The sequence below is a fragment of the Vanellus vanellus genome (genome assembly GCF_965231255.1).
Source record: "Vanellus vanellus genome assembly, chromosome: 1".
NCBI classification, from domain to species: Eukaryota; Metazoa; Chordata; class Aves; order Charadriiformes; family Charadriidae; genus Vanellus; species Vanellus vanellus.
Window position 1 is genome coordinate 200,361,281 of NC_138905.1, and position 13,303 is coordinate 200,374,583.

The window sequence follows — 13,303 nt, forward strand, 5'->3', positions numbered from 1 at the left end:
TTAAAAGCTGCTTCTGCTACAACTGTCCTAGGAAGCATGTTGACACTTGAATCTTAAATACACCTTCAAGCATAACCATTTTGGGTTTCTTGTTGGTGTTCTGAAGAGATTATTGCTCGTTTTCAGCATTCTGTGCATTACTCACATGATCTTCTAACAATACTTTCAAGGACAGTGGAATCTTACTTTGTTTTTCCTTTGCTTCCCAACAAAACAGATGAAGTAGTAAGATTGGAAATGTTGCCACTGTTATGTTTGAATATGCTTGTCTTGTTCTGCAGCCAGCTACCTCCTTCCACCAGTGAATCGTGTGAATTTGATGACCCAAGACTGCTGCAAAACATTGAAAATGACCATGTAAGTCTAATCTTTGAATATAGTCTCTTACACACCCTATTCTAGAACTCTCTGGAATTAAATGCTAAACAGATCTATTTGTGTGATCAAGTCTGTTCTATGGGTGTGTCATGCAATCACAGATGCAAGCACAGAGTGGGGAAAAAAGAAACAAAATAGCTGTCCCAACCTCTTCCTACCCAGTGGTCTTGCTACTGGAATAAAAAACCAATGACACTGATATGGGTACCAGATAGCTATAAAACAGCTTCATATATGCCAGTGTACGTGCAAGATAGTGTCTTGTAGCAAACTCTGGTAGAAATAGTAATTCTTTTAAAAGAAAAACTACTTGGAGTGTTCAAACATCCATAGTGTAAAAATGCCATTATTAAACAGTAATCCAGAGCATTGCAAGGTGGCTCTGGTGTGAGACCTGCTTTAAATAGTGCAAATGTTGGGAATTCCAATTGCGTAAAGGATGTAAGAGATGAGACTTAATTGCAAGTTTAAGCTTAGCCTGAAACTTTGATTAGTAATCTTAGCCTAACAGGTGTGTCCTAGAGGGACCTAGTCCTTGGGAGAGTGTCAGTTCGTTGCTTACTTGGAAACCATGCAGCTATGAAATGTCTGACTAGACAGCTGACAATCTAAGTTGGCTGCAAAAACATGACCCTTCTTTTCTGCAGAAGGGGATCTAAGCATGCTACTGCAAGCATACTGTCTCGCAGTAGGGGATCTAAGCATTGATTGCTTTCCTTAGACTTCTGGAGCTTGGCTGGTTAAGTTTAGCATGAACATCTAAAATACAGCTACAACACACTGTTTGTATGCAGCCAAGCTTTGCTTTCTGTTTTGCTTTATGGTACTTAAGTAAGTTGAAATGCAGCGTGGTGTAAATGCTTGAAGGAATATTTAATTACTTTGTGTGTCACTACATATTCCTCAGGGTGATAAAGCCTGAAGATGGCTCCTATACCTTTCAGGATGGTGGCCCTGCTAGGACAATGTACTAGTTTCCTGTGTGGCTTCTTTAGTCATCTGCACTGGAAGGACTTCCCACTGGACATAATTTGCAGCCAAGATTTGGACTGCCTGCTGTGTTTTTTGTGTTCTGTTTATTTATATATGGCTACAGTTATGGTTTATGGCAGTTGCTGACTCCAGGTGCTTATTTGAATGGAAGGCTGCTGGTTTAGGTGCAGGCTACAGGTGAAGTGTGTTTGAGCTCTTTCTCACTGGCTGTTGCTTTAGGCATCTATATAGAAAAGTGCTTTGGTATGTCTTAATAGACTCAGCAGAGGGGACAGATGTCAAATGGGCTGTGAGATAGTTTGCCATCTAGCTTTGAGATGGCTCCTTAACTTTGGGATCTCTGTAATGCTTTGACCTTCTCTGTGTGGAGCTTCTACTTTGGGAGATAGAAGGAATATTTGCTGTTGTAGTAGGCAAATAAGGGATTTTGGGAGCTTCCTTAGGTGTCACTTAATCTAGACATCTCAGTAGTCTCTGTTCTTTACATGTTGAACCCTTATGAATGAAGTTTCCTTTTGGCTGGCAACTTGGACAGATAAATATTGTTGCCATTGCACAGCTGACTGTTGGGCTGAGCACGCTGTGAACTTGTCCCTCAGACAATCAGTGGGGAAACTTCTGGCTGATAAGGCCTACCTTGTGTAGGCCAAAGGTATCTGTTGGAGTCTGACCATACTGAAGGGATGGATGCCACCCGTTGTCCAGTGGTGATTTAGCACAAGAATGCAAGGACTATGTGTGACAGTTTGCTTAAGAAGTTCAGATCTGCTTTTCGAACTGCATGAGTGAGTTGAGGGCTGGATTCCAGGGTAGTGGGAGAGGGAAGAGTTGCATGTTTCTAGCCCATTAGGTTTGCATTATGCACCTTAACAGCTGATGTAAACTGCTTCCTTCTGTCTGAAAGTCCTTAGTGTCTTAGTTTATATAGCTAGTAGATAGCTGCGAATGCTACTTACAGATATCTGACAATCTCTACTCATCTAGTGAACTGAGGTGATAAAACTGAAGTGTTCCAGCGCAAGCTGCCTTGTGGGGTCAGGTGGTGCTAGAATGGTGCTGGGCAATGAATTCCCTTTAAACATTTGCCCTCTTGCACTGAAGTTGTTAATGTGCTATCTCTCGCAAACACAATAAATGGTATTGCTCTGGTCTTGAAGACTTCATTTTTTTTTTTTTTTTTTTAATCCAGTCCAAGTTTTAGTTAAGAGCTGTCTCAGTGCCAAGTAATTTTCTTTCCAGGTCAAAAACAAACAAAAAAAAAATGTACTTGTCCTCATGAGACTGTCTTCCATCTGCTATGAAGATTTTTAGCGTTCTGCATTGCCTCTAAATTTCATAGCTCTTCTGGGCCATGGGTGTATAAGGACTGACTGATGGCCAAGTCCACTCTTGAGTGAGAGGCAAAGAATTATTGCCCTGTATGAAATATTCCAAGGAAAAACAACTTGTCTTGTAAAATATGTGGAGGTTTCTCTTGGCTTCTCTGGGATTTTAATGTGGAAGAAAGCACCTAGGTTTGTCTGCCTATGCTTTTTCTTTATACCAGCTTCTGTTGGAGGAACTGTGCAGCAGTGCCAAGAGCACGATGCTGGCTTGTGAGAAGATCAGTTGTTTCCAAAAACTTAAGTTTGGTGAATATGCTAGATGGTCTTTATCTTGGAGCTTGCATGTTGCACCTGAGCTGTAAAGAAAATCATCATGGAGATGCAAGCATGTTTGGTGTGGGGTTATTTTTTACCCTGATGATACAAGTGCAGGGAAGGAGTCAACAAGTGAAAAAACTGATAATAGAGGAGTTTACAATGATATCCAAGTTTATTTCCCTGGATTCTCTCTGAACTTCCTCTACTAATTCCAATTTACATATGCACTTTCTTCTGTGGACCCCAAACTACCACTTGGGCAAGAAGCAGCAAGCACATGGTATAGCTGCAGATGCATGAATTGATTCAGTGAGTATGTGTGATGAGTAGTTTAGCAGCTGGCCAGGCAGAACAGGTAACTTGTGCTCAAGTTGAGCTTTTACATTAGTGAAGATGTTAGTTTAGATCTCTCCAACTTGTCTGCCTGTTTTCACAAAGTCTGTGGGAACTGAGGCTTTTATCCCATTCAGCTTTGTTGAAATGGTTGCTATGGTCAGCTGATTCTTGATTCCTTAGGAAAGCTGAACAAGAAAAGCACATGACTACTTACTGGGATGAAAAAGTAATTTAAAGTTCAGTAGGGGAAAATACATTCAGGTGGTAAGAACCTCTGGGAGGCTTTAGTTCAGAAAGTTAACTGTTGCCTGAAAACTGTCCAAATGTTGTTTTACAGCTCAATTAAATTGTTATAGCTTGACAAGCAACATCTTTCACTCTTCTGCTTTTGCCCTTACTGTGCATGGGACTCTGCTACTTTCCTTTTGCTCAAGTACAAGACAGTGTCTTTAATTATAAGTTGTATTTTGGTGGCTTTGGACAAGATAAACTTGCATTTAACTCTATTCATATTCGAATGCTGGTTAATGTGTTCTATGAGTCTGTGCCTGAAATATCCTAATCCCTTCCAGCCTTACCAGCTTCACTGTTCTGGAGGTGCCCAACGTGGCTGGATCCTCACACTGTTCTCTAGCTACTTTAATGAACAAAACAGTAGGAAGCTCACATCTTTTTAAGATGGTTAGTCATAATTCTCCCTGGTAATGAAGTAGATAAGTGGTTTTTACTGGCTGTCCTTGGCAGAATGTGACACACTTAAGCTAAGTAGCCAGCTCAAGTTGTTAGACTGTGCCATTGGCCATTTCTAGGCCATTTGCTTAAAAACCTGTCAGTCCTGCTCATCTGGAAATATTGTGAATGCAAGCACTGATCTGATACTGCTACAAGTAGGGGAGGTGAATAAATATATTTAACTTCACGTGCAACTTCCTTGTAATTTTATCAGGCTGTGAACAGTTGGCTAGAATAATGCAGTTTGTCTTCAGAGTGAGGAGGCCCAGATAAGGACTCGTGTGACAAACGTGCAGATATGTAGCTCTGCAGAGCACTGCTTGCTCCCCAAAAGACTGAATTTTGTCTCAGTGTTTTGTCCCCTCTGAATAAGGGAGAACACGAAGGGATGAAAACTTGTGATCCAGCTTCCTGACCAGTGGTCTGTGCCCTGCTTGATAATGGGTAATGCTGTGCCTTCTAGATAGGGGAACTTTGCTTTCAGCGTAATGTTTTGTAGATAACAATCCAGAGATTGCTTCCAGAAATCTGAGGCTATGTCTCTGTGTCTGTAGTTCTCAGCTTGTAGGGGCAGCGTGCAAAGTACATTTAGCCATGGGGGTATATCGCTGTATACCAAGTGTTCTGTGGATCTTTGGAAAAGACATAGAGAAGCAATAGCTTTCACCCAGAGCTGTTGGTGCATCGGAAGAAAAATGTGGGGAGAAGGCACTTAAGAGAGCTGCCTGTGAACAGAAGACTAAAATATACGAACTTTGCTCCTGATACAGATAGAGAAGGAAGAAATAGAGCGGAGTTGGACAACTGAGCAGGCATGGAGCATCTTAAGAGACCACCAGTAACAAGTTGAGTACTAAAATGGCAGAGACTTGCTTTAATAGAGGAGAATAAGTAATAAAGCAGAAGCAGTTAACCTGTAGGACTTCTGTCTTATGCTGGGGTTAAACTTGGCATAGTGCAAGGGATGTATTCACCACAGAAGCTATTAATGAGTTTTATGTTCATAGCTCTGAAGTAGGAATTTGATTGCTCTATACTGATTCATGCCTGTGCAACAGATCCTGTGTCAGCACTGGAACAATATGGAAAGGAAACAAATGACAGCTGTGTGGAGGAGCGGATGTGATAAGATGGGCCTCTGGTGATCTCCTGCTGTAGAATTGGAAGATTGCCATGTAATACATTGTGAGCTGTGAAAATACCAAGACAGCAACAAATTGCACTGCTGGCTTGAAAGCAGAAATATATACATACGAAGGATTAAAATCTGACATTACCAGAGACAGCTTCTTTCCAGCTGATAGAACACATAGTATGAAAGCATGTACTGGGCTAGGTGATGTGCATGTAAGAAGGACATCAAAGGTCTGCAGCAATGGATGCCGAAATGAGAATCTGGCAGGCTGTGTGTTTAGAGATGGAGATAAAACTTTCATTACTTTCACTGGAAATAATGGAGCAGCTGTAACCTCCTGACCAGTAATTTGCAGTGGTCTTAACATTTCACATGCTACTTTCTGATTGTATTCCGTCTGTTCATTTTCTTGAATGCCACCTCTGCACTCCAGCATGTCAAAAGCTACAACTGTTGTCATTTTAGTGGCATGTTGACCATATGATTCAGAAGTCTTAGTATGCAAAGATAAAGGTCTTGTGTGAAACAGTTGTTTTGAAAATATTCATGACAAAGTACATAAAACAAGGTATAAGTATTGGATCTTCAGTCTCGTTATTATGTTTTTTCTGATATGCTTAATTTTTGTTTACACATGTTAACACAACATTTGCCAGCTGACGTTGTTTCATGGCTTTCATAGTAATTGACTTCCTGCTAATTAAACCTTGCTATTGCCAGTGCATCTTACTGTTGTACAAGTATGTGGGCTATGTGCACCATATTGAAAAGGCAGACAAAAACTCAACAATTTTCCCCTATACTTGGTTTTCTTCCTGAAATAGGGCCTGAGATAAAAATAAAAACAAGGTTTTATTCTATTGCAAAGCTTGAGGAGAGAAGCATTACCATGTCTCAGACCCAGCTGTGAATGCGGCTGGCTTAATTGTGAGAAGTTGCATTTTAAGTACCCCTCTAAGTGGGAAATGGGGGAGTCTTTAATGTCTCAGTAGTTCTATGTGATTAAAGGGTTTTATAAAATAACTGCTGCATTTCAGACAGTAGTACTCTTAGAAAAATACATGTAATACGAGTCTCTTGCATAAGGTTTTTTTGTGGCATGGCATTTTCACGTGAAAAAGTTTCATTTGAACATTGTAGCCTTTTCTGTTGTGAAACATTCTGGTGTATGCTAGCATAATAAATTGTGTACAGACATATTTTAATTAACTTAAAAAACCAAACAAAAACCTTGGATCCTGTTTTACTAAAATCTTGTAGGATTCTTTTCCATCTAATCTTGGGTTTAATATTACAATAGTGGGTCTTTGGCCTGACCTTATGCTAACAGCTCTTGTAATGCTCTTGATTTTGTAGTGGCTCTGTTAAGACAGAGTACATATAAAATATGCTATGCTAATGAAAACTTTGGAAACTAGATGATAATTTCATATGCAAAAATTCTCTGAGAGTTCGCAAAGTCAACTAAGGCTTTCTGCAAAGGTAGGACTGCTAAGTTCATGTCTGACTCACATCACAGCAGCTGTTTGCTCAGTGACTAAAATTTTGAGGCTGCCAACTGTGGATGTTATGGATATAGCAGAGTTGGTGAAGGGGAACATGTGTTCACTTCAGCTGTTTCAGCCAAGTGTCTTAAAGATCCGTGTGAACTGTGGATGAAGTTAGCATGGCGGGTTGTGAGCTGGGCAGCTGAGTACCATCCTGACTAGAAATGCCGTGCCACAGGCAGTGGTGGAAAGGGGGGAAGAATGGGCTGGGGGACTCCATTTCAAGTCACTACAGCTAGAGTTGCCAGAATTTGCTGATCAGAGGCTTGTGATTTAAATGCCATAGCATCCTCGCTGAGTTGCAGACCTGGTGTCTCTTCAAGCACTTTGGGATGTCTGGTGATTATGCAGTCTGTGATGATGTTCTGTATTGTGTCTTCTCATGATGCTGAATGTGTAGGGACCACTGGTCAAATTTCTACATGGCTGGATGATGTATTCCTGTGGAAGAGCACCTAATGTTGCCTTCTGCTGGCTAATCAGCTGCTGTCAGCTCTGGATGTTCATCACTAAGGGTGCAGTTGCAATGAGTTTAATTCTGGTGTAGTTAGTGTCAATCTCTTGAAAGCTGTTGTGAAAGCTACCGAAATAGTAGTTCCTGTTGCCTGAGTATCATTACTGTCTTGTGGCAGACATCTTTGGCTGTATGAAGCTTGGGGTGCTTGGAGGGGGTGGTGCAATATTCTGGCTTCCCAGTTCTCTGCAACTACAGTGAAGTCTTTATTAGCACTCTAGTTCATTAATGCTGCCCCTTAATTCTGCTATATTGATGTTCTGGGACCAAGACAACTACTATAAAAAAAAAAAATTCTGTTCTTTCTTTATGGTACCTAAGAGGCCTTCTGAGGTTAGTGAACAGCTGCCTCTGTCTGTGTGTATTACTAAACCTGTCTCCTGATCTCCTGTCTAGCCCACAGCTGTGCACATACAGGAGTTCCTCACTTTGCTGGCCGTGTGTCATACTGTTGTTCCTGAGAGACAAGGAAATACGATAATCTACCAGGCCTCCTCTCCAGGTTGGTCGTTGCTGTCGTCTTGGGGAGGGAAGGAGTGAGGGGAATAGAAGTGGATGGATGTAGGATAAAAGGAAAGTCCAGAAACTTCTGAAAAGGTTATTGATTTTTAAAAGCAAGATGTCCTCCGTGATGTTAGCAGTAGATCGGGCATCTTCTGTCACCAGTGTACACTGCTTTTGAATGCCTCATACAAAACGACCAAGTCCATGATGTTTCTGTTGAGCTAAGCTAGCCTTGTGGTCCCTTCTACTCTGGCCTCTTTCTGAGCAAAAAGCAAAAATAACACTGAGTGACTTGTCTTCCCTATATAGAGCTGACCTACGGAAGTACTTGAGTTGTTTCTGCATGAACAGTTACTTGCTCTATTTGGCATGAGTGCAAACTGTTTATCTAGTAGCTTCCCATGTTGCTTTATGCAGATACAAGATGATGATATATGACACAATGCAACAAAGAGGCTTGACTGGGTTCGGGCCCACCCTTCACCCTCTTCTTGCTGCTTTCAGGCAGCACAGTGGTACTGAAAGAGGTAGGCAGGGCCAAAATGCAGAACAGTAGGGTCCTGCTCCCCATCAAATTCATCTTCATTTCTGAGGGCGTTTCTAGGATTGGTTTAGTGATGTATTGAGTGATAAAGCATCAGCATTTCTATTTGTCTTAAAGTGTCTGAAGAGGTGGGTGAATGGCTCATGTAAGGCAGCTCTAGTCAGAGTGTTGATGAACTGTGAGGAGACCAGGGGAACAGTAGAGACATTAGGGCTGCTTGAGCTGGGTACTAAATTCACTTGTATGGTGGTTGTGCCTAATGCCACTTGCTTCTTAATGAGGCTGTGTAACTACATACTAGAAGTAGAGGTGTTGGCTCTGGTTTCAGCTCACTTATTTGAGCTCGTAGTGACACTGCCCAGTTCAGTCTCCAGAAGACAATGCTGTACTTATTTCTATAGCACCTGAACTTTGTGCCTTTACAGCAGGAAAGAGATTAAATGCATGTCATAGGAATTTAAAGTAACACAGCTTTGATCTTGCTTTCAGAACAGCTATTTCCCCTTTTTTCATGTAGAAAAGTATGACACCTCCACAAAAATAGTTTAATGCTTCAGTAGTTACAGGATGTCTGATACAGATTGAGTATGACGTTTGTGTAGTTGGCCTTTGTAGGACTAAAATGTGAATGTTGTTGTGGAGGTGTGTGCTGAGCTGCTTTAGCAGCCCTGCAGACATGGGAGTACATGGGGAAAGGGGGCTTCTGTGTTTTCAGCAGTGTGGCGTATTTAAGTATGGGCTTTGCAGACCTCTTCTACATACCAGATCAAACTTAACCTTTTCTTCTATTGGCAGATGAAGGGGCATTAGTGAAAGGAGCAAAAAAACTTGGCTATGTCTTCACAGGACGGACTCCACATTCGGTCATCATTGATGCGGTAAGTAGTAGGCGTGCGTGGCACTGACTGCCAAGCTCATGCAGAGCACAGATGTCTCCCGTGTGGTCCTTGTGAGTTCCCCTTTACAGGGCCTTTAGGACACTATATGCAAAAGGTTTTTGCAGACAGGGAAAAGTTGTTTTAATCTATTTTTAGATGCAAAGTCCTCTGCCCTTCTGTGTGGCATGGGCAATAGGAAGTTGCAAGATGATATGGGAAATGCCAGCAGTTGTGCCTGAAGAATATTTCCCTTGTCTGGGAAGCACAGATAAGCACACTTGCATCAGAAGGAAATTTATGTATCTGGGAGATTTTCTGACTATTATATTTAATGGTTGCTGTACTCCTAAATGTTTGATTTATTGTGTTAAAATGGAATTTTTCTCGTAAGATCTTCTGTAGAAGATATCTGCTTAACAATCTCTAGATGCAGGGGTGTGTAGTTAACAGATTAGAGTTGACCAGGCAGTTTCAAACTCATGGGGCCACAGTCTGACTTATGTTGCAATCTAAGCTATTAACTGGCTCCAGATTTACATAGGTGCAACTAAGATGAGAACTCTGTCTGTGGAATACATAGTGGAGTGCTTATTAAGAATAATGGATGTATTTTTTTGTCCTTCTTGTCAGGTGCATTCACTTTAAATTTTTTTGGTACACCAGCAAGCTAAGCACTTAAAACATACATCTTTCTAGGACTTGTCACAAACTTTATAACTGCTCAGAAAACTCTTGCTTAGTTTAAGGGAAAGAGTTTAGGATGAGCAGTTGTCATCCAGAGCTATGTAGGATCTTTCTTCTGCAGGAAGACCCAGGCCCACCTGACCTAGTCTTAGACTCCTTACACATAACAAGCCAGAGAGTGGTCAATCTATAGCCAGCAATAAAAGCTGTCGCTCCCAGAGGTTCCTGTTAACTCCTCATTGCCTACATCTGTGGCAGTACATGTAACATGCCTTGGAGATAGCTTTTGGTCTTGGAGATCTTGCTGAGTTTATATGTGCCTCATAGGACATAACTCTTGTGCAATTAGATTTTGCTACAGCGCTTTCTTTAACCACTGGAGTTCTGAGACTCCAGTAACTCTCACTGCTTCTTCCATCTGTTATGCAGCAGGAATGGCAAAGGCAAGGCACTTATAAATCCTTTTCCTTCCTCAGGTTGCTCATGTTCAACCTCAGCAAACAGTTGTTCATAATAAGAATTATTCCTCAGTTAACCATTTTTTTGCCACAAAAAATACAATCTAATATTCAATTAAAAGAAATATTAAGGCAGTTCAGACAAAAGTTATTGTAATACCAAATCTGATGGTATCTTTATTTTAATTTTGAATAATGCTCGGTCTGTAATGTCTCTTACTTGATAGCTGTTAAGAAGTAAATATGCATCTTAACTTTTGGAGCATGCTTACAGTTCTAGACTAAGATTAGTTCATTGAAATGATGTAAAAATGGTAAATGGAGGATTCCACAATTTTGGATGTTCAAGTAAGATTAGAATACCTTCATTAAAGAGGGCTGTGCATATTTCTTTTACCAGGAGAGGGAGCTATTACCATAGTTTATTTACACTGGGATGCGTAAACAAAGGTGCTTTAACCAGCTAGTGTGTTTACACACGTAAGAATATACTGCAAGTTATACTTATGATAGTACATGCTTTCTTTTGTAGCTGGGAAAAGAAAAAACTTTTGAAATTCTTAATGTGCTGGAATTTTCCAGGTAAGTTTTCCTCTCGTATACTAAATGCAGGAGAAGAAGAAAACCATTTTTGTAAATGTTGTGTCTAGAACAAAAAGATTCAGCTGATGCAATAGAGAAGTTGAACTTCCTTAACTTTATCCTGCCTCTCCATCTCCTCGTTTCCAATATAGGACTAATGCAGAGCTGCTTCCAAGCTGTTGGCACATGAATATGAAGCTCTCTGCTGCCACTGCAGCTCTATTGGCGTATTGAGAACCTGCTGCCCCGAAAGTGTCATTCTGTGCCTCATTGATTTCCTCATGTCACTTGTCTGCTTCAAGAATGTGCTTTAAACTTGAGATTGCACTTCTATAGTGCTTCTGTAAATGACTTGTTTTTTGAATGGGTGGAATCTCCAGCTGGAAGGCTTTTTGGTGCCCCTTTTTAAGAACCACTCCAGCTATGAAAAACTGAACCTTGCAGGCACTCCTAACTTGTCAGGCTAGTGAGATTGGCACTGTGTGGGTAGCAAGAAGCTTTGTGTGGTGAATTGGGCCTCTAAATTGCTGGAGATAATAAAAGGTGCTTTGTCTTTGTCAGTTGATAAAGCTTTGTCAGTTTGGATGGCACTAGTCAGTAGGCTTTTCTGCTGTTTTTTCTAATCTTGCTGTGGCTTAAAGCCTCGCTGTCTGCCCTCTTTGAGTTGGCTGGTTCTGCTCTAATAGGAGTATTCAGTAAAACTGAAGTCAGGGAAGGTTTGGGTAGGCAGCTTTTCTTGTGTCCTGGCTTTCTTTGAAGATTGCTCTTAATTATTTTTCCTTTTCATTCAGAATGTAGCTACGCAGGCTACTTATAGGAGTATCTAAAAATGTGCTAGAAGAGTCCTTCAGCATTTATGACAAGTTGACCAATTCCCTGGTGTCCATAGACAGCAGTATGTGTAGCCGATGTGCAGCACTGGTAGAAAATGCTGGTTTAATTCTTTCCTGTGTGTAGCAACTTCCCTCTTGACCAGTGAGGGAGCTCCTATAATTAGATTTCAAAAAGCACATGGAAGTTTCCCAGTGTCATTAGCTTGCTGCAGAAATTCTGGGCACAGTTAATTGCTGTCCTTCCAGACTTTCTTCCAAAAGTCCCAGGAAGGATTATGTTTTCTCTGATCATACATGCCAGGAGCTTACTTTCTTACAAATGGCTCTTGAGCCCTGAAAAGAAGGTGTTAGATCTCCCTGAGCAACTTCGAAGGAGGAAGAGGATTGCTCTACACTCTGATCTCTTTATACACATATTGGCAAGAAGAGGATGAGGAGGGGAGGATGCTTCTGAGTCCTCCTTTTGCTAAGAAGAATAATTACACTTAGAAACAACTTTCTTTGAATATGAAACTACAGGTTCTTCAGGGTTTTCTTGAGAGTTGATTTACTTTCCTCTTTCTCTTAGATGCTATGTTTTTTTCCCCAGTGGGCCTTTAAAAGGAGAGGTTAAGTGACATGCCAAAATTTATCGTTTAAAAAAATAAAAATCCTTACCATCCTTTAATCCTTAAATTATTAAACACCTGTGTACATTATGGTACTATTTTAAAAACGTATATAAAACTTGAGTGTCTTCATATGCAACCCTGCTCAGAGGGTCTGATTTTTGTTTTACGTAATCCCAACTATGTTGGTCTAATCAGACCAATATAAAGAACTTGTAGGGGAGGTCAAGAGATGGTCTGTACCATGTGTGACTCCTTTCTATGATGTTTTTGTATTCTTTTGTGTTAAGAAGTTAAATAGCTGCCCTTGTCAGTGGGTGGTTATTTCAGTGTCTGTTATGCCTATAATTAATACACATTTAGTCTGAATAATTCATTTTCTAGCTTGAGTCCCCAAAACAATTTTGCTTGAGGCATAAGGAAAGGCTGAGAACAAATGAGATTCCCCTTCTTTCAAGAGGATTTTTGTGCCATCTTGCCCTTTTCCAAATTCTTGTTCACATTTGGGTGCAAGTCTGGTTGAGTGCTTCCCAATGGGAGCCATAGGGCTGAAGCTGGAAATGGGCAATTTAATATTTATCCTTGCTGTTGAGGACTGTGGGGTCTTAAGTTACTTAAGTAACAACATCTCACCTGATCTCAGATGCACTAAGTGCATCTGAGAAAATTCACTGCTACAACAGAACTTTTTTCTTCATCATTATGACTAATGAAAACAAATATTTTTCTTTCAATAGTAACAGGAAGAGAATGTCAGTGATTGTTCGAACTCCAGCAGGACAGCTACGTCTCTACTGCAAAGGGGCTGTAAGTAATTATGCTGCCTAATGGAGAACTAACACTACCAGTTACTGTTTCAACAGCTGTGGCTGATGCTGGCATTTCATGTCTTGCACAAAATACCTGTTGGCTTTCTGTTTAGGGCCAAGTGATT